Source organism: Bos indicus, chromosome 1, assembly GCF_029378745.1.
Source record: "Bos indicus isolate NIAB-ARS_2022 breed Sahiwal x Tharparkar chromosome 1, NIAB-ARS_B.indTharparkar_mat_pri_1.0, whole genome shotgun sequence".
In the NCBI taxonomy this organism is placed as follows: domain Eukaryota; kingdom Metazoa; phylum Chordata; class Mammalia; order Artiodactyla; family Bovidae; genus Bos; species Bos indicus.
The window spans coordinates 12,390,676-12,410,559 of NC_091760.1; the positions used below are offsets into that span (position 1 = coordinate 12,390,676).

Genomic DNA, 19,884 nt, shown 5'->3' on the forward strand with positions numbered 1-19,884 from the left:
TTTACTATTGCCATATTTTAAAATGTTTTAAATATGCTCTTTCCACTTAGAGATCTTCTTAGCCCAGGTTCTCTAGAAAACAGATTCTGAGGGGACAAAATTGAAAATACGCCATGTGTTATATGCTAACACTTTAATGGGATTGCAATCACAGGGAAGCAGGAAGAGTGAAAAAGGGAAATGAGGCAGAAGAGAGAAAAGGTTAATTGAAAAAGGGTTTCACCTATCTGCTCAAGACTTTGTAATAAGAATGCATTCCAATTATATCAAGTGGCTTCCGTGGCACCCACCATGAAAGACGTTAAGGCAGCGCACTGATCTTCACAGTGCAGTGAAATGAGTTGTCTATCTAAGGCAAATGAATAAAAACATGGAGGAATTACTGAAACATAATGTTAATATTATTTTACTAAACAGAATAATTATCCTTACTTTAACAATTAAAAATACCTCAGAATAAAGATTAGTGAGGAAAACCTTCAAAATATCTATACTCTACCATCCTTAGAATGTAACATCACAGTGTCTTGAAGCTGATAGCTACATGTAGAGCTAGAGCTGTAAGTGTGCTTTTTGTGAACAATGCAAGTATCCAAAAGTCAAAAAGAAAATGAAGTCCAATTGACCCTCAGCTTCAAATGAGTGTTCAGATACCTGTGTATATTAAATTATATTGACTAATTTCAATCATTTTGGGGGCATGTGTTTGTAACTAATACATTCATAATTTCCTATTAATATAGGACTTTTAAAATAAATCACCAGAACCCTAAACTGTTGAGAAGTTAAAAAATGTTACACAGGGGATATACTTTCTTAGCAAAGTAACTATAATACCATAAACATTAGTAGAGATACAAACTTTCAGTTCAGTTCAGTCGCTCAGTCATGTCTGACTCTTTGCGGACCCCGTGAATCGCAGCACACCAGGCCTCGCTGTGCGTCACCAACTCCCGGAGTTCACTCAGACTCACGTCCATCGAGTCAGTGATGCCATCCAGCCATCTCATCTTCTGTCGTCCCCTTCTTCTTCTGCCCCCAATCCCTCCCAGCATTAGAGTCTTTTCCAATGAGTCAACTCTTCGCATGAGGTGGCCAAAGTACTGGAGTTTCAGTCTTAGCATCATTCCTTCCAAAGAAATCCCAGGGCTTATCTCCTTTAGAATGTACTGGTTGGATCTCCTTGCAATCCAAGGGACTCTCAAGAGTCTTATCCAACACCACAGTTCAAAAGCATCAATTCTTCGGTGCTCTGCCTTCTTCACAGTCCAACTCTCACATCCATACATGACCACAGGAAAAACCATAGCCTTGACTAGATGAACCTTTGTTGGCAAAGTAATGTCTCTGCTTTTGAATATGCTATCTAGGTTGGACATACAAACTTTATTAAACACCAAGATCCAAGAATGCTGCCTTTCAATCAATTTCTTTTTAAATTAATAGTTCATGGAGCACCATAATTATAATTACTATTTTTCTGATAGCAGAAATATAAATGAATAAATAATTATCTAAGTAAGTAAATGTTAGTCGCTCAGTCATGTCTGACTCTTTGCAATCCCATGGGCTGTAGCTCACCAGACTCCTCTATCCATGAAATTCTCCAGGAAAGAATACTGGAGTGGGTAGCCAGTTCCTTCTCAAGGGGATCTTCCTGACCCAGTGATAGAACCCAGGTTAAGCATTAAAATATAAAGTTATTGACAGGTAAACTGAACAATGTATAATTAGGGGAAAAAACTGACTTCATAAATTATTAATGTGATATGTAATTACAATAGTTATTGTTTCATAAGTTGCTTACTGTTATAGGGCTACTGAACACCCAGCATAAAATTCTCATATATTATTTATATAATTCTGATTTAGTTTCTTTAATGATAGTGCAAAATTCTAGTCTTATGTCTTTGACTTTTTTATTTTTAAATAAATATATATAAATAAATAAATATATTTTTAAAATACTCTTGATGCCACAATAAGATGTACAACTCTCAACTTAAAGCAGAAAAATCTAAGTCACTTGTCTGGGGTTAAAATGTGAAAATTTTTAACTTTAAGGATGAGTTTTCCCACAATCCAAACCTGGCTGTAATTGGAAAGTTATTGATAAACTGGGCTTTCCTGGTGGCTCAGACAGTAAAGACTCTGCCTGCAATGATTGCTTTACAGAAATGCTCTGAATATGTGTTCTGATATTAATATATGCTGCCTTGTAGTCTATAACCATGCACAGGTGAATATAATTGAGATAGCTAAAAAATTTTAATAATTCACCTCTTGAAGACATAAGCAATGAAAGTAGTATTCTGTTGACTTGATATTTGGGATAAGAAATATTGTGATGTTTCACAATGCCCTGACTGCAAAACACAAACACCATGACTGTTGAAGTATCAGACTGCAACAAATGTCATTACTATCTTTATTCTTCTTTTCACTCAACTCTTATAATTAAGAAAACACAGCGCTTGTTTTTACTTTCTTGACAATATATTTATTAACAAAAAATGCATGATGTGAAAAATATCAACATCTTAAAAATGCTATTTGCTGTCATGGTTAAACATACTTGACCAAAAATTTTCATAGGGAATATATGTATTTGGGCCCTAAATAAGAGGCATTAAATTTGGAAGAACCATTAAAATTGTCCTGGCTTATATATATATATATATATATATATATATATATATATATATGTATATAAAATTTGGAATCTCTTATAAAAGAACTGATGTTAGAGATGAAGGAAATAGTAGTTAGCCATTGTTAAATTCATCTTTGGAGATACTAGAGGAAATGATACAATCTCACATGAAGGCAATAACATAAAATCTATCATTCTGCAGTATTTTCAGGTTTGTTTAAGGCTGTTTTTAGCATCACCATATCTGTATTTCAAGTACAAAGGTTTAAGAAAGAATTATCTTTATACATATGTACTGAATTAATTTTTAAAAAGGTGCATTATCCTCCAGGAGCAACATTTTTACCTAAGAATTGTGAAGTTTATTGTATTACTTAGTGTTTAATATACTGAAGTTAAAAATGTTACACAGGGAATATACTTTCTTAGCAAAGTTAACAGTATTTTAAAATCCTGTTTCAGGAGGTATATTGTCTGTGTGTTGTGAGGGAGGTGCGTTCCAAATGTGCCTTGCAGTAATGTAATTCAAATATGGGAATCTTTGGGTGGGAAATTTTTTTTTTTTTTAATGTTAAGAAGTAATTTTGTGGAATAACATTAAAATTATAACTTTTGAAAAGTATTAGATTTTCCTGAAATAAAATCTGATGGTTCAAATTATAATGGTTTGATTATTTGTTTTTAATTCTTAGAAGAATTCAGAAAAAAATAAACCTAGTTAAGCAAGTTTTTAAAAAATATTTTGTTTCTTAATCCTCAGAATAGTAAACATTCTTTATGGAAAAAAGAATAGTCAAAATAGTCAATAGTCAATATTGAGTAGTCAATCTTGAGAGAGAAGAATAAAGCTGAAAGTATTGTGCTCCCTGTTTTCAAACTATACTACAAAAGCTACAGTCATCAAAAGAGTATGATATCAGCACAAAAACAGACACATGGATCAATGGAATAGAACAGAAAATCTAGAAATGAACTCACATTTATATGAGCAATTAGTCTATAAAAAAGGAGGCAAAAATATACAAAGCAGAAAAGACCACCTCTTTAATAAATGGTGGTGGGAAAATTAAATACCTACGTGCAAAAGAATTAAATTGGCTTACTTTCTCACATCATGCATGAAAATAAGTTTAATTGATGAAAGGATTAAATGTTAGATCTGAAACCATAAAACTTCTAGAAGAAAATAAAGGGAGTGAGATTTTTGACATTGGTCTTAGTAGTATTATTTTTTGGATCAGTCTTCTCAGACAAGTAAAACAAAAGCAAAAATAAATTAGTTAGAGTACATCAAATTAAAAAGCTTTTGTAAAGTGAAGGGAACTGTCAACAAAATGAAAAGGCAAGGTACTGAATGGGATAAGATATTTGCAAACAATATATCCACTAAAAGGTTAATGTCCAAAATGCTCAAAAATTCATACAACTCAACATCAAAAAATTTTTAAGAAAGTTTGATTTAAAGATGGGTAGAAGATATGAATAGATATTTTTCCAAAGTAGACATTTGGATGGCCACAGGCCCATGAAAAGACATTGAACATCATTAATGATAAGAGATATGCAAATCAAAACCGCAATCAGATATCACCTCACATCTGTCAGAATGGTTATTATTAAAAAGATAACAAAATAATAAGTGTTGTTGAGACTGTTGAGAAAAGCAAACCCTGTGCACTGTTTGTAGGCATGTAAATTGATTGAGCCACTATAGAAAATATTATGGGGGCTTCTCAAAAAATTACAAATAGAACTACCATTCAGCAATTCCTCTCTTGGGTATTTATCCAAAGAAAAAGAAAATTATAGATGATATATGCACCGGTTCCTTGGAGCCTCTGTTTATTATTTATTTGGGGGGGGGGGGGGCGAAAGTGAACGTGTTAAGTCTTTCAGTCCTATCTGACTCTTTGTGTAGCCCCTCAGGCTCCTCTGTCCATGGAATTCTCCAGCCAAGAATACCAGAGTGGATTGCCATTCCCTTCTCCAGGGGATCTGCCTGACCCAGGGATTGAACCCGGGTCTCCTGCATTTCAGGCAGATTCTTTACCATCTGAGCCACAAAGAAGTGAAAGTGAAGTCACTCATTCGTGCCCGACTCTTTGCGACCCCATGGATAGTAGCCTGCACCAAGCTCCTCCATCCATGGGATTTTCAAGGCAAGAATACTGGAGTGGGTTGCCATTTCCTTCTCCAGGGAATCTTCCCAACCCAGGGATAGAACCCAGGTCTCTCACATTGTAGACAGACGCTTTACTGTCTGAGTCACCAGGGAAACACCAATAGTCACTATATACCATATGAAAGAAAATAACAAGGCACTGAAGTACAGAACAATCTGATGTGACAGTGCCTACTTTAAGAAAATGATTGGCGAGGTCCTCTCTGTGGAGGTAATCTTGAATGAAAGATTTAAACATTGGGAAGGATATAGTCATAGAAACCATGAGAAAGCAAAGCAGAGCAGTAGCCTTTTACTTATGTGAGGAAGTTAAAAGAAATTTGGTTTAGATGGATACTAGGTAGGATTAGATGGCATTAGACATAGACATGAGTTTGTAATTTATATCAGGTAGAATACGGAAACGAAACAGTTTTGTAAGCATGAAAGATAAATGATGCAATTTACAGTTTTTTTTCTTTTTTTAAAGGCAATCATGTTGCTGTGTCGCTATTGGAAAGTTGTAGAAGTGTGGAAACACATTACAAGGCTGTTTGAGGAGACCTGATAATGGGTTTGACTAGGGCAGCAGAGAAGTGTATGCAAGGTTATCAATAATAATAAATGTGATAATAATATTAGTGATAATATTTCATAGTGGTTGAGGAGATTTGAAAGAGGGATGATAATGTTAAATATAGAATCTAAGTTACACAAAGGAGAAAGTGATGTCAGAAGATGCTTTGTATCATGAAATTATTGTGAGAATAATGCCCTAGAGTTCCAGTGAAATTGTATGATTGTGAAATTAAGTTTCTTGAGCAAATGAGATGGAGGCTAAGATATTTGTGGATGGGAAACAAATTTTTATAATAAAACTTCAAAAGTGGCCCAAGATCTGGAGATGAAAATCTGAAAAGTGGTCATAACAGTAGATAGTTGAACTAGAGGGGGAGAAAGGACATCTGAAGAGAGACCTGAGTGTTAGATGGCTAATCCCTGTGGAAGTTGAATTCACAATGATTGATGACAGGTAAGGGGAGGGAGGAGGACAGAGTCTTCAATGAAATAAGTGAAGTTGTTGTTGCTCAGTCTCCAGGTCGTGTCCGCTCTTCACGACCCCATGGATTGCAGCATTCCAGGTTTCCCTATTCCTCACCATCTCCCAGAGTTTGCACACGTTCAGGTCCATTGAATAGGTGATGCCATCCAGTCATCTCATCCTCTGTCACCCTCTTAGCCAAAGTACTGTAGCTTCAACTTCAGCATCAGTCCTTCCAAAGGTTATTCAGGGTTGATATCCTTTAAGATTGACTGGTTTGATCTCCTTGCTTTTCAAGGGATTCTTGAGAGTCTGTTCCAGCACTACAGTTCAAAAGCATCAATTCTTCAGCGCTCCACTGTGTCCAGATCTCACATCCGTACATGACTACTGGAAAGATGATACCTTGACTGTACAGACCTTTGCTGGCAAAATGATGTCCTTGATCTTTAACACACTGTCTAGGTTTGTCATAGCTTCCCTGCCAAGAAGCAATCATCTTCTAATTTCATCACTGCTGTCACCATCCTCAGTGATTTTAGTGAAGTACCATGAAGTTCAAAGTATGAGGCTGTTGGACTTTTAAACTGAATTTTTCAGCTTTAAAAGGAATCTAGAAAGTGAGGTTGTAAAGAAAAACTACAGCTGCTCACTGAATAACTTTAAAACTAAACAATCTCATTTCAAGAACATAGAGATTCACAAGAACATAGAGATTCTTTTTATTTGATATTCTATAAACTGAAGCATAATTACTTCAATCTTAGCATGACAAAACTCTTCTAAAGCCTTAGAAAAAAATGATGATAATATACAAACTATCTCCACTATGCAAGCTTGACCCCAGAATCTCTATTTGGAATGCATTCTATTCTTCTAGCTTTGTTTTTATGAGCAATTGTACGACAACACATAATTCCATTTAAATAGATACATAGCACTTAATAAGAGTTCAGAATTCTTTGCTATGCCTTATTGATCTAGGCAAAAGAAAAATAAATAAATAACAATGTTATCCCTAACAAAGTGATAAATAAATGATTTACAAAGGAAAATACTGTTTCATTATGGGTTCCTTGCCAAATCAGGTGATTAAAACAAACTAGCAAATTGCTAAATGTTTTTCCCAATAACACAAATACTGAGATAGAAGACATACAACTTTGGAAAGACTATCATGTATCAAGAGTTGGGCTTAAAGAAGAGATGCCACCTGGTGTCTCTAGTTCGTTTTTTAATTTTTTTGGCAGTCAGGCGGAGGCCTTTATTGGCTGATACACATCTACCTGCTGGAGCGGTCACAGGCGGTTGTGGGAGCAGGTGGTCCCCTCCTCCAGGCCCCCGGGAGGGACTGAGGGTTCAGTGGTCAGAACTGACACAGGAGCCCTGAACACCCAGTCAGATCAAGTAGCTTGACCTCAGGGTCAGGAACCCAGCACCGGAAAACAGGGAGAGGAGGGGTGCAGGTGGGCTCCCCAGGATTGGCTGGGGAGTGGGGAGGCCGGACTTCCCGTCCTCGTCATCCCCGGAAGTGTGGAGGGCCGGGCAGTTGATGAGATGACAGAAGCTCCAAACCTGCCGTCCCTGCCGCAGACCTGCATCACCCCGCTTCACAGAGGGCAACTGAGGCCCAGGGCCCTGAGCCCTCTCACCTGGTCCACACCTCCCTCTCAGGCCCCAGTCCCTGCTCAGCTTCATAGAAGGCAGACGCGCAGTGAGTACCAGGACCAAGACCCCCACCCAAAGGCCTAGGTGGTGCAAGGGACCCTGAGGATATTAATAAATATGGACTGACCCCAGAGGCAGTCGGCCCAGTCCAGGCTGGGAAGGGAAGCCTGGCCTGGCCCTCCCCATGGGGCCACCACCACCCTCAGTTTGTCTTGTCTCGGCTCCTGGGGGCCAGGATCCTGTAGCTGGTGGTGTGTCCTCCCCTTTTGCCCTTCAGGAGGCTGAGGGTGCCCCTGGGGGTGGCAAGGCTTGTCCCTGACCCCTCTGGTTCCAGTGGGCTCTTCTCATCAAAGTCTCCTTTGCAGCCAGGTTCTCCCCACTGCCCCCATGGAGCCTTGGGGGCCGGGCTACCCTTGCAGTCCTCTTTGGCTCTTCTCTCCAGGGTGGCCTGAGATTTCTTTAGGTACAGTGGGGCCTGGGGGTCCCCTATGTCCAGGACTCCCAGGAATGCCCATGGGGCCAGGAAGTCCAGGAGGACCCATGGATCCCGGGGAGGTGGGGGGGGGGGGTGCTGGGGACCCAGCCGGTCCAGGTGGCCAGTGGCTGCTGGTCTCAGTGAAAGTGTTAGACAGAAACAGGTCCTCAGGCTGGGAGATCCGGGTGTAGGGTGGTCCAACAGGGGCTGGGGGCTGGGGCAGGGAGGCCAGGGGGGCCAAGAGGGCCTGGGGGCACTGGAGGTCCCCTCTCTCCAGGGTACCCACAGCTCTGGCCTGACCAGAGCTCCCTGGGGGGCCCTGCAGACCTGATGGACCTCTCATCCCCATTGGGCCCCCACTGCCGGGGTCTCCTGTGGGGCCAGTGGACCCAGGAAGCCCCTGAGCACCAACTCCATCACCTCAAGGGAATGAAGGAGGCCTCTGGTTTTCTCTGGCTCCCAGCAGCCCTAGAAGGCCTCCATTCCCGGAGCTGCCCTGGGCAACTGGGGATCCCCAAGGCGGGGCAGGGTCCTCGGGGGGGCAGCTGGGGTCGGGGCCCTGCCCACTCCGTGACAGTCAGCCCTGCCGGCTTGGCCTCCAGCGCCTTCAGCAGCTCCGTCAGTTCGACACTTTGCTGCAGGTGAGAAACCAGAGAAGCCTGTGGGCCCCAAGGGCCAACCGCCAGGTGGCGGTGCCCGACCACCCGGGCACCACGGAATCAGAGGAGCCTACAACTTCGTGGCAGCTCGGCAGCGAGGGCCTGGAGGCTGCATATTCACTGGCAGGCGGTCACCGTCTTGTACATCACCTTGTACGTGGGTCTTAACCCCCATCCTGTAGCTGTCACTCAGTCGTGTCCGACTCCCGCGACCCCATGGACTGTAGCCTGCCAGGCTCCTCTGTCCATGGGATTCTCTAGGCATGAATATTGGAGTGGGTTGCGGTTTCCGTCTCCAGGGGATGGATCTTCCCAAACCAGGGATCAAATTCGGGTCTGCTGCATCGCAAGCAGACTGTTTACTAACTGAGCCACCAGGGAAGCCCCTGTAGCTGTTGGCCACCTGATGGCGAAGAGCTTACTCATTGGAAAAGACCTGTTTCAAAACTTCTGATTTTTGTGTACTCTGTTTTTTCCTTCTCACAGTTTGTATCAGTCCAGCACAAGCCATCATCTGCTTGAAGGACAAAAAAGCAGGATGAAGAAATCCTGAGTACAGAATCTAAAATGAGTGAATGAGTTAGCCATAATTTAACATATTGTTCATTTTCTTTGGGTTCCTGTTAAAATACTGACTAGTGTTAGGTAATATTGTAAAACAAAACATGTAATGAAAAATATGTTTTCATTGCCTAATATACATTCTTGGAATCCTAGGCTGAAAGACAGTGATATAAATCATATATATATATATATATATATATATATATATATATATATACACACACACACACACACTCACATACACAGTTCTTATATACACACTCACACACACACACACACACACAGGCTTTGAATTATTTTTTCCCTTTCCTTACCATGTGACAGTGGATAGATTTCAATGTAGCAAAAGATGATATCTCCCACTTTTATTGTTTAGATTACAATAATGAAACTTAACTCAGAAATTTATCAAAGGAAGGAAATACAATCTGAAAGTTTGTGATGAAGTTAGGGAGACTGTGGTTCAAATTTTCATTAAAATAGGATTAACATCATATAACTCTAGCAACAGTGTTATATTAGAAGCCATCAGATAACATTGTTGCTTTAAATCAGAAGCATGAGTATGAGGGAGAGCTGTCTAACAAATGTGCATCTGTCAATCTTAATGCTTTATGATTCCTACAAATACATAATTAAGTGAAGAACTGCTAGTAATCATTTATGGTTATTAGATCATAAAATTTAAAATATGGAATCAATTTGACAGAGTCTGGAAGAGAAGAATGCCATATTAAAGAGCTCTCATACTGAAATAGTTAAAATTAAACTTTAATTCTAATTTTCCCACTTATAGGGCATATAATTTTGAGAAATTCAGTTAATTTATCTAAATCTCAGATTCTTTCTTTGTAGAAATATTATCAAACCTATAGATTTGTAAAAATTAAATACGTCTCATATATAAAACAGAACTTGGCTTGCAAGAAGTAAACCTCAGTTAATTATGTATGCATAACAGTATATGCCAAAGAATTGATGCTTTTAAACTGTGGTGTTGGAGAAGTCTCTTGAGAGTCCCTTGGACTGCAAGGAGATCCAACCAGTCCATTCTAAAGGAGATCAGCCCTGGGTGTTCTTTGGAAGGAATGATACTAAAGCTGAAACTCCAGTTCTTTGGCTACCTCACGAGAAGAGTTGACTCATTGGAAAAGACTCTGATTCTGGGAGGGATTGGGGGCAGGAGGAGAAGGGGACGACAGAGGATGAGATGGCTGGATGGCATCACCAACTCGATGGACGTGAGTTTGAGTGAACTCCAGGAGTTGGTGATAGACAAGGAGGCCTGGCGTGCTGTGATTCGTGGGGTTGCAAAGAGTCGGACACGACTGAGAGACTGAACTGAACTGAACAGTGTATGTATTTGTATGTATATATATATATATATGTATATTTGTAAATGCCTTCATATGGCTAGATGGATATTCAAATAGGTTTTCTCATTCAATATCCATTGCCAAATAATATTATCCTACAAAATAGCTTACTCCATTAAAAGGACACATGCACAACTCAAAATAAGAGAATTGTTTCTCAAGTAGCATGCTAAGTATATGCAGGAAAATTATCACCCACACTAGATTCTATCTTACAAATTTCAGAAAATCAGTTAAGATCCAAAAGTAACTTGGCAAAAGGAATTGAACTTACCAGGTCAACACATTGTGAATCTAATCTTTTACATTTTGTATCTACTTTGCTGCATGTTTTTTTTTTTTTTTTTTTGGATTATACAGTTTTATGTTCCTAGGCCACTACAAAATAGAGAAGTGCCTGCTAAACTGCATTAATTGCTCTCAATATAGCTTTAAAATACGCTGTAATATTGCCTTAATCAGACTGTCTCAATAACCTTAGCAGCTCATTGTAGAGCTGCTGGATAAAAGAATCTTAGAAAACTGACTCAAAATTACTTGATTTCAGACTGTGCACACCTAGGTGACTGATCATATTCTAGAAATGGTGTCTAAATTTGGAAGCTCACAAACTCACCAGGCCTGTAAATTACTTGTATAATTAAAATAAGTAGCTGCTTTCTTTAATGTGCAATTTTATGAGAAAGTAACTCTTAATACTATATTAGAACTGAACATGGAACAACAGACTGGTTCCAAATAGGAACAGGAGTATGTCAAGGCTGAATATTGACACCCTACTTATTTAACTTATATGCAGAATACATCATGAGAAACGCTGGGCTGGAAGAAGCACAAGATGGAATCAAGATTGCCAGGAGAAATATCAGTAACCTCAGATATGCAGATGACACCACCCCTATGGCAGAAAGTGAAGAGGAACTAAAAAGCCTCTTGATGAAAGTGAAAGTGGAGAGTGAAAAAGTTGGCTTAAAACTCACCATTCAGAAAACGAAGATCATGGCATCTGATCCCATTACTTCATGGGAAATAGATGTGGCAACAGTGGAAACAGTATCAGACTTTATTTTTTTGAGCTCCAAAATCACTGCAGATGGTGATTGCAGCCATGAAATTAAAAGACGTTTACTCCATGGAAGAAAAGTTATGACTAACCTAGATAGCATATTGAAAAGCAGAGACCTTACTTTGCCAACAAAGGTCTGTCTAGTCAAGGCTATGGTTTTTCCAGTGGTCGTGTATGTGAGAGTTGGACTGTGAAGAAAGCTGAGCACCGAAGAATTGGTGCTTTTGAACTGTGTTGTTGGAGAAGACTCTTAAGAGTCTCTTGGACTGCAAGGAGATCCAAACAGTCCATCCTGAAGGAGATCAGTCCTGGGTGTTCATTGGAAGGACTGATGTTGAAGCTGAAACTCCAGTACTTTGGCCACCTGATGTGAAGAGCTGATTCATTTGAAAAGAACCTGATTCTGGGAAAGATTTAAGACAGGAGGAGAAGGAGATGACAGAGGATGAGATGTTTGGATGGCATTACTGACTCAATGGACATGAGTTTGGAAAACTCCAACAGGGATGGACAGAGAGGCCTGGCATGCTGCAGTTCATGGGGTCAGACACAACAACTGAACAACTGAACTGAAATGAGAAGATAAATTATCTTCATCTGCACAGTGATATGTTTTGGGAATAATTTATAAATAGCAATCAGTTTCACATTCTCCAGTTTTTTTCTGTTGTATACTAGTGGTTTTCAACCCTGGTGCGGCAACGTCCTCCCTAATAACAATCATCAAAGTATAAATTAAAAGAAAACTGTACCATCAATGTGCTCCCCAGGTAGCTCAGTAGTAAAGAATACACTTGCTAGTGCAGGAGACACAGGAGATGCAGGTTCAATTTCTGGGCTGGGAAGATCCCCTGGAAGAGGAAATGGCAATCCACTCCAGTATTGTTGTCTGGGAACTCCCATCATCAGAAGATCCTGGCCAGCTACAGTCCATGGGGTCACAAAAGAGTCAGACATGACTTATTGCCTGAGCATACATACACATACCATCAAAAATTGAGAATACCAAGTGTTCCTGAGAAAGTGTTGATATAGACATTTAATAATTTTCTCCTTAATATTTTTCTGAGGTTGTTTTCATAGGAAGCATTCTCCAGTTTCTAAGCACCGGAATTCTATCATTTGGTAGCTGAAGAAAAAAACAGGCTTTGGGAGCCTCAGCTTACAATATTGCAAAAGAAAACTACAGACAGAATTAACAAGTAAAATATGGAACAATGTCATTTTTTATTGCACCACTTGCAGACTCTAAAATTTGTTAATAATTTATTCACAGATAAAGCATTTATCTCTTGTTTTTCAGATTTTGTGTTCTCTCTAAATCATAATAGGCATTACTCATGTTCAGTATCTAGGTAAAAATATTTGTCATATACCCTTTTATGGCTACAGAATATGCAACATTTTCTAAGCATCCACTAAAGACAAATGCTATAATTCTCAGTGTTAGTAAAGTAGCAAGTGCTTATGTTTTTATACTTCAGTTTCTTTAAAGGCCACCAACTCTTGAAAATAGGACTCAGTTTCAGTATGGCAAAATTTGAAGACTTAATTTTGGCAATTGGATCTTAAAACTATTAATAAGTCATACATGCACATGATAAATTCTTGCCAATAGGTTAACATATTCCTTTAGCTGGTTAAAATAAAATCCACTCATAGGTTACATAAAATAGTTATTCTAAAGTCACTATCCCAGTGATCTTATCATTAACTTGCCCAATTATCACTAAATTTTCTTGTAACGTTAATTAGGAAGTTGGTCTCTCTAGCAGAGCTAGAAATTTTATAAGGTGGGACAATTGTGGTTCTTCATGTCATGGATATGTCTCTTTCCCTAAGGGAATTGTCAGGAGATAGTTCATGGCTGGGGTGCCATTATCCATCATCTATCAGTTAGACAAATTACCTTGGAACCATGGAAAAACCCAACTTCTACAAATAAAAAATAAACCTTTTCAAATTATTATAATTTACATATGACATATAATATTATTATGCCCTGCAAAAGTTGAATTTTTAGTACAGTGTCAGTTTTATTAATAAATCTGGTTACCCAGAAACAGTAAAAATCTTGGTAAAATAACCCAAGGACAGGGACTACTAAAGGGAAGACATTTTTAACTGAGTAGGGTAAAGTAGAAATTACCACTTTTGCAAACCAGAGGTAGTTAATTGATGATCATTTTAAAGAATATTTTCAACTCCAGCTGTCTCATTGAAATACCTCTTATACCAGGAACTGTCATCTCTACTGGGAATTTCTTCCTCAAAACAATTGACAATAAGAGCAAATTTAATAATGAGACATTTAATAACAGAGAAATCATGAATTAATATTGTATCTTTGTGGGGCTTTTTATACAATATGACAATAGCAATAACTTGGCAATGTCTGTCAATTTCACTGAGGCAGTAGTACTTATTACTCATCTGAACTAGGAGTCGAGAACAAAAATTCCAGCTCAGTGAAGTAACTAGCATTTCCCAAGATACTTGCTTTTAGGCATAACTGTTGACAGTGGTCATCGGGTGATTTTCTTCAAGGGAGAAGAGGGGATTAGCAATCTTGTCCAACTCCTACACTGTTTCAAGTAGGGAGACTTTTATGATGAAAAGTTAGTTTTGTGCTCTGACTAGTGAATGAAGTACAAAAGATCTATACATAATCTATGGGAGGTGAGAGGAAAGTGAGAAAGAAAATAAATTACTGTCTCCTATTGATAGGCAGGAATGCTGCCCAACTGGAGACTATGTTAACCACACAGTACAAAATGGAACTCATTAATAGAATGTTTGGATAACGCAGGAAAAAATTTGTTTGAAATTTAATTTTACTGGTCAGCAGGAAGAGATTAAGTTTGAGGGTCGACCAACTGCTTACAGGGTCTTCTTATCCATCATCACTGCCAGAGTGAAATTCAAGTAAGAAGTGGGTTGCTGGTCATGTTTCTAATAATTAAAATAAATTAATATTACAAAATTGGTTAATGGGTGCCACAGACATTTTCTAATATTTAGAGCATAGATCCAAGATGGTAGATCTTGGCACTTGACAACAAATTAATAGATAGGAGACCATAAGGCTTTTCCAGTGAAGATTTAGTGATGTTTTTAGTTGAAAATCCTTAATAAGAATAAGATTCCCAGACGTTTACCATGACACTGTTTGTCCAAGTCAACCTGTGAAAAGAATTCTGTTGACTCATTCTGATACTTTGTAGATATAGTGGCAATGATATCAAATCAAGATGACAGTGGAATGCTGTGGACACAAACCAACTTGACATGCTTAGAGTAATGAATAGAGATAGCTTTCCTGATAGGGATATGGAAAGAATGATGTGAATTTCATTGGTATTTAGGATGTAAATTGGATCAGAGTTTATAATGGACTCTATAAAAAAAGAAAAAATATAAAATGAATTATGAGTGTGAGTATTCTGACTTGCAGGTATTTACCAAAACAAGACACACTATAAAAAGACCAGGGGTGGCTGTTTTATTTGTTCACTCTTTTTCCTCCATTGGGATGGAATTAATGAAATTATGAATTTCAATTTGGGCATGTTGAGCCTGAAATGACTTGGAGATATCCAAGTAAACATCTTATAAAATCTGTTGAATATTCTGACCTGGAGCTCAAAAAGGTGAATAGAGAGGAGAATGTGGGTGGCATAAATATAGCATGGTGGAAGAGTGTGTGTGTGTTTTTTTTTTTTTTTTAAGGCAATAAGAAAGGCTTACTTGAGAAGAAGGTAAATATCAAAGAAGAAAATGAATAATTATTAGATGAGAAGATAGGATGTGATGGGAAAAAAGATCTGTACTCAGAAAACTGTAAGATGCTGATGAAAGAAATTAAAGATGACACCAACAGATGGAAAGATATACTGTGCTCTTGAATTGGAAAAATAAGCATTGTTAAAATGATCATACTACCTAAGGCAATCTATTTATTAAATGCAGTCACTATCAAATTATCCAAGGCATTTTTCATAGAATTGGAACAAAATTAGTATGGAAACATAAGACCCATAATTGTTCATAACAATCTTGAGAAAGAAGAGTGGAATTGGAGAAATCATGCTATCTGACTGATCTTTACTGAAAATCGACATTAATCACAATATGGTGCTGGCACAAGAACAGACACATATATTGATGGAATAGGATACAGAACCCAGAAATACACCCACATGCTTATGGTCACTAATCTATGGCAAAGGAAACATGAATATACAATGGAGAAAAGACAGTCTCTTCAATAAATGGTGCTGAAAACTGGACAGTTTCATGGAAAAGAATGGAATTAGGATATGCTCTAACACTATGTTAAAAAATAAAGGCAAAATAGATGAAAAACCTAAATGTAAGATTGGAGGCTATAAAATCCCTAGAGTAAAACATAGGTGTTTGTGCACACACACACGTGTGTGTGTGTGTGTGTGTATGTGTGCTGAGTCATGTCCAACTCTTTGTGGCTCCTGGACTGTTAGCCTACCAGGCTCCTGTGTACATGGAATTTTCCAGATAAGAATACTGGAGTGGGTTGCCATTTCTTACCCCAGGGGATCTTTGCCACTCAGGAATCAAACCCATATCTCCTGCATCTCCTGCATTGGCAGGGAGTTTCTTTACCACTAAGACACCTCAGAAGTCCAAAACCATACATGGAATACTCTTTGATATAAATGCAGCAATATTTTTTTCAGATTCTTCTCCTGACCTAGGGTAATGGAAATAAAAATAGACAAATGGTACTTAATAAAACTTAAAAGCTTTGCACAACAAAGAAAACCATAAACAAAATGAAAAAAACAACTTAAGGACCAGGAGAAAATACTTGCAAATGATGTCACCAACAAAGGATTAATTTCCAAAGTACAAAAATAGCTCATAATGCTCAATATCAAAAAACCAAACAACCCAATTAAGAGATGGACAAAATACCTAAATAGAAATTTCTCCAAAGGCATATAGAAGGCCAACAGGCACATGAAAAGATGCTCAATAAAAGTAATAATTAGAACAATGTAAATCAAAACTGCAATGAGGTATCACCTTAAACAAGTCAGAATTTCATCATTAAAATGTCTACAAATAATAAATATTGGAGATGGTGTGGAGAAAAATGAACCCTCCTACAGCATTACTGGGTATGTAAATTCATGAAGCCCCTATGGAAGACAATATGGAAATTACTTTTAAAAACTTAAGATAGAACTACCAAATGATCCAGAAATCCTACTCCTGGGAGTATATATGGAGAAAACTCTAATTTAAGAAGGTAAGTACACCCCACTATTTGTAGCAACACTATTTACAAAAACCAAGACATGGAAGCAATCTAAATGTCCATCAACAGAAGACTGGATAAAGAAGATGTGGTATATGCACACAAATGCATACAATGGAAAGTTAACTCAGCAAAAAAATGAAATAATGCATTTGTAGCAACATGAATGGATCTAGAATCATCATATTAAGTGAAATAAGTCAGACAAAGACAAATATCATATAACATCACTTATATGTGGGAATTATAAAAATAATACAAGTGAACTTATTTGCAAGGTCAATAAAGACTCACAAACACAGAAAAAAAACCTGTGGTTACCATTTTTGGTAGTGGCAGTGGTGTGCAACATAAATTAGGAGTTTAATTTATAAACACATTGTACTATATATAAAATAGATAAACAACAAGGACCTACTATATAGCACTATGTTCATTATCTCTTAATAACCTGAAAATGGAAAATAATCTGCAAAATAATAGATATATAACTGAATTATTGTACCTCTGAAACTAACACAACATTGTAAATTAACTATACTTCAACTCAGTTGAAAAAGATAAAGAGGATGAAAAAGCTGGTTTTGAAGGAACCAGTATATAACAGCCTTAAAATCAGGCATTGAATTTTGATTAGGTATGATTGTTACAGTCAGTTTAAATCATCTTGAGTGCTTGAGCACAGGGACTTGATGTTGTTCAAGTTGAACCCAGTGAAAAATTTGTGTAGTAGAAATTGGAAAAAATATGAAGACATAAAAGTTGGGAGTTATGCAGAACATCTAGGAGTCTATTATAGAATTTAATGTAAAAAGTAACAAAACCATGAAATGGAATGGAAAAGAGTAGGCAGGAGATAGATAGCAACATTTTTAACCGGACATGGAACAACGGACTGATTCCAAATTGATAAAGGAGTTCACCAAGGCTGTATATTGTCACCCTGCTTATTTAACTTATATGCAGAGTACATCATGAGGAATGCTGGACTGGAGGAAACACAAGCTGGAATCAAGATTGCCGGGAGAGATATCAATAACCTCAGATATGCAGATGACACCACTCTTATGGCAGAAAGTGAAAAGGAACTAAAGAGCCTCTTGATCAAAGTGAAAGAGGAGAGTGAAAAAGTTGGCTTAAAACTCAACATTCAGAAAACTAAGATCATGGCATCTGGTCCCATCTGCTACTGCTGCTAAGTCGCTTCAGTCGTGTCCAACTCTGTGTCACCCCATAGATGGCAGCCCACCAGGCTCCCCCGTCCCTGGGATTCTCCAGGCAAGAACACTGGAGTGGGTTGCCATTTCCTTCTCCTTGGTCCCATCAGTTCATGGCAAATAGATGGGGAAACAATGGAAACATTGAGAGACTTTATTTTCTTGGGCTCCAAAAACACTGTACATGGTGACTGCAGCCATGAAATTAAAAGACGCTTGCTCCTTGGAAGAAAAGCTATGATAAACCTAGACAGCATATTAAAAAGCAGAGATACCACTTTGCTGACAAAGGTCTGTATAGTCAAAGCTATAGTTTTTCCAGTAGTCACGTATGGATGTGAGAGTTGAACTATAAAGAAAGCTGAGCACTGAAGAATTGATGCTTTTGAACTGTGGTGTTGAAGAAGACTCTTAAGAGTTCCTTGGACTGCAAAAAGATGAAACCAGTCAATCCTAAAGGAACCTGGTCCTAAATATTCATTGGAAAAAAAAAAAAAGCTGAGTGCCAAAGAATTGATGCTTTTGAACTGTGTTGGAGAAGACTCTTGGACTGCAAGGAGATCCAACCAATCTATTCTAAAGGAGATCAGCCCTGGGATTTCTTTGGAAGGAATGATGCTAAAGCTGAAACTCCAGTACTCTGGCCACCTCATGCGAAGAGTTGACTCATTGGAAAAGACTCTGATGCTGGGAAGGATTGGGGGTGGGAGGAGAAGGGGACGACAGAGGATGAGATGGCTGGATGGCATCACTGACTCAATGGACGTGAGTTTGAGTGAACTCCAGGAGTTGGTGATGGACAGGGAGGCCTGGCATGCTGCGATTCATGGGGTCGCAAAGAGTCAGACACGACTGAGCGACTGAACTGAACTGAAAAGATTCATTGGAAAAACTAATGCTGATTCATTGGAAGAACAATACTTTGGCCACCTGATAAGAAGAACTGACTGAAATATTGAAGGCAGGAGGGGAAAGGGGATAACAGGATGAGATGGTTGGATAGCATAACCAACTCAATGAACATGAGTTTGAGCAAGCTCCAGGAGTTGGTGATGGACAGGGAGGCTTAGTGTGCTGCAGTCCTGAGTACACACAGGACTGAGTGACTGAACTGAACTGAACTGAGACAGGAGATGGTAATGAACTTCATTCTACAGTATTTTCTGTTGTTTTTGCATAATTTATTTAAAATTTTTCTATTCAGGTTTTTGGAATCAGATATCCTAGGGTTATTGTCTTGTTTTCCTGTTGAGTCTGCCTGCAGAGGGATCCAGATGGGAAGATACTCTCATTAAGAAGCTTGTTGAACCATTTGTCTAACTGGAAGGCTATTTTCTGTGTCTCTAAGTAATGGTAATTACTTTGAACTTTATTTCTGAAAGAAGGAGTGAAAAAATTTATTCTATTGTCTGAAAGAAGAATATTTGCAGTGGAAGGATAGCTTTGCTTTGCTTCATTTTGTCTCCCTCTCCATCAATTAAGTAACACTAACAAATTAAAAAAAAATTAAGGTGTTTTTCTTACAAAAATAAAAATAATGGAAGTGTTCATCAACATTCCCTCCTTCTAGCTAAATGTGTTTTTTTGTTTGCTTTTAATCCATTCAGTTTTTTCTCATGCATTATGTATTATAAACAAATTGGAACAGAAAAACAATATTATTTTAAAACAACTTGTATTTTGAAAATTAATCTAAAAAACAAT

The 19,884-nt window shown here is 38.2% G+C and overlaps 1 pseudogene; it reads right to left on the reverse strand.

The window, feature by feature from the left end:
* Positions 1–7,726: 7,726 nt before the first annotated feature.
* The window catches only part of LOC109562141 (EMI domain-containing protein 1 pseudogene), a 28,143-nt pseudogene continuing 15,985 nt past the window's right edge, over positions 7,727–19,884 (reverse strand).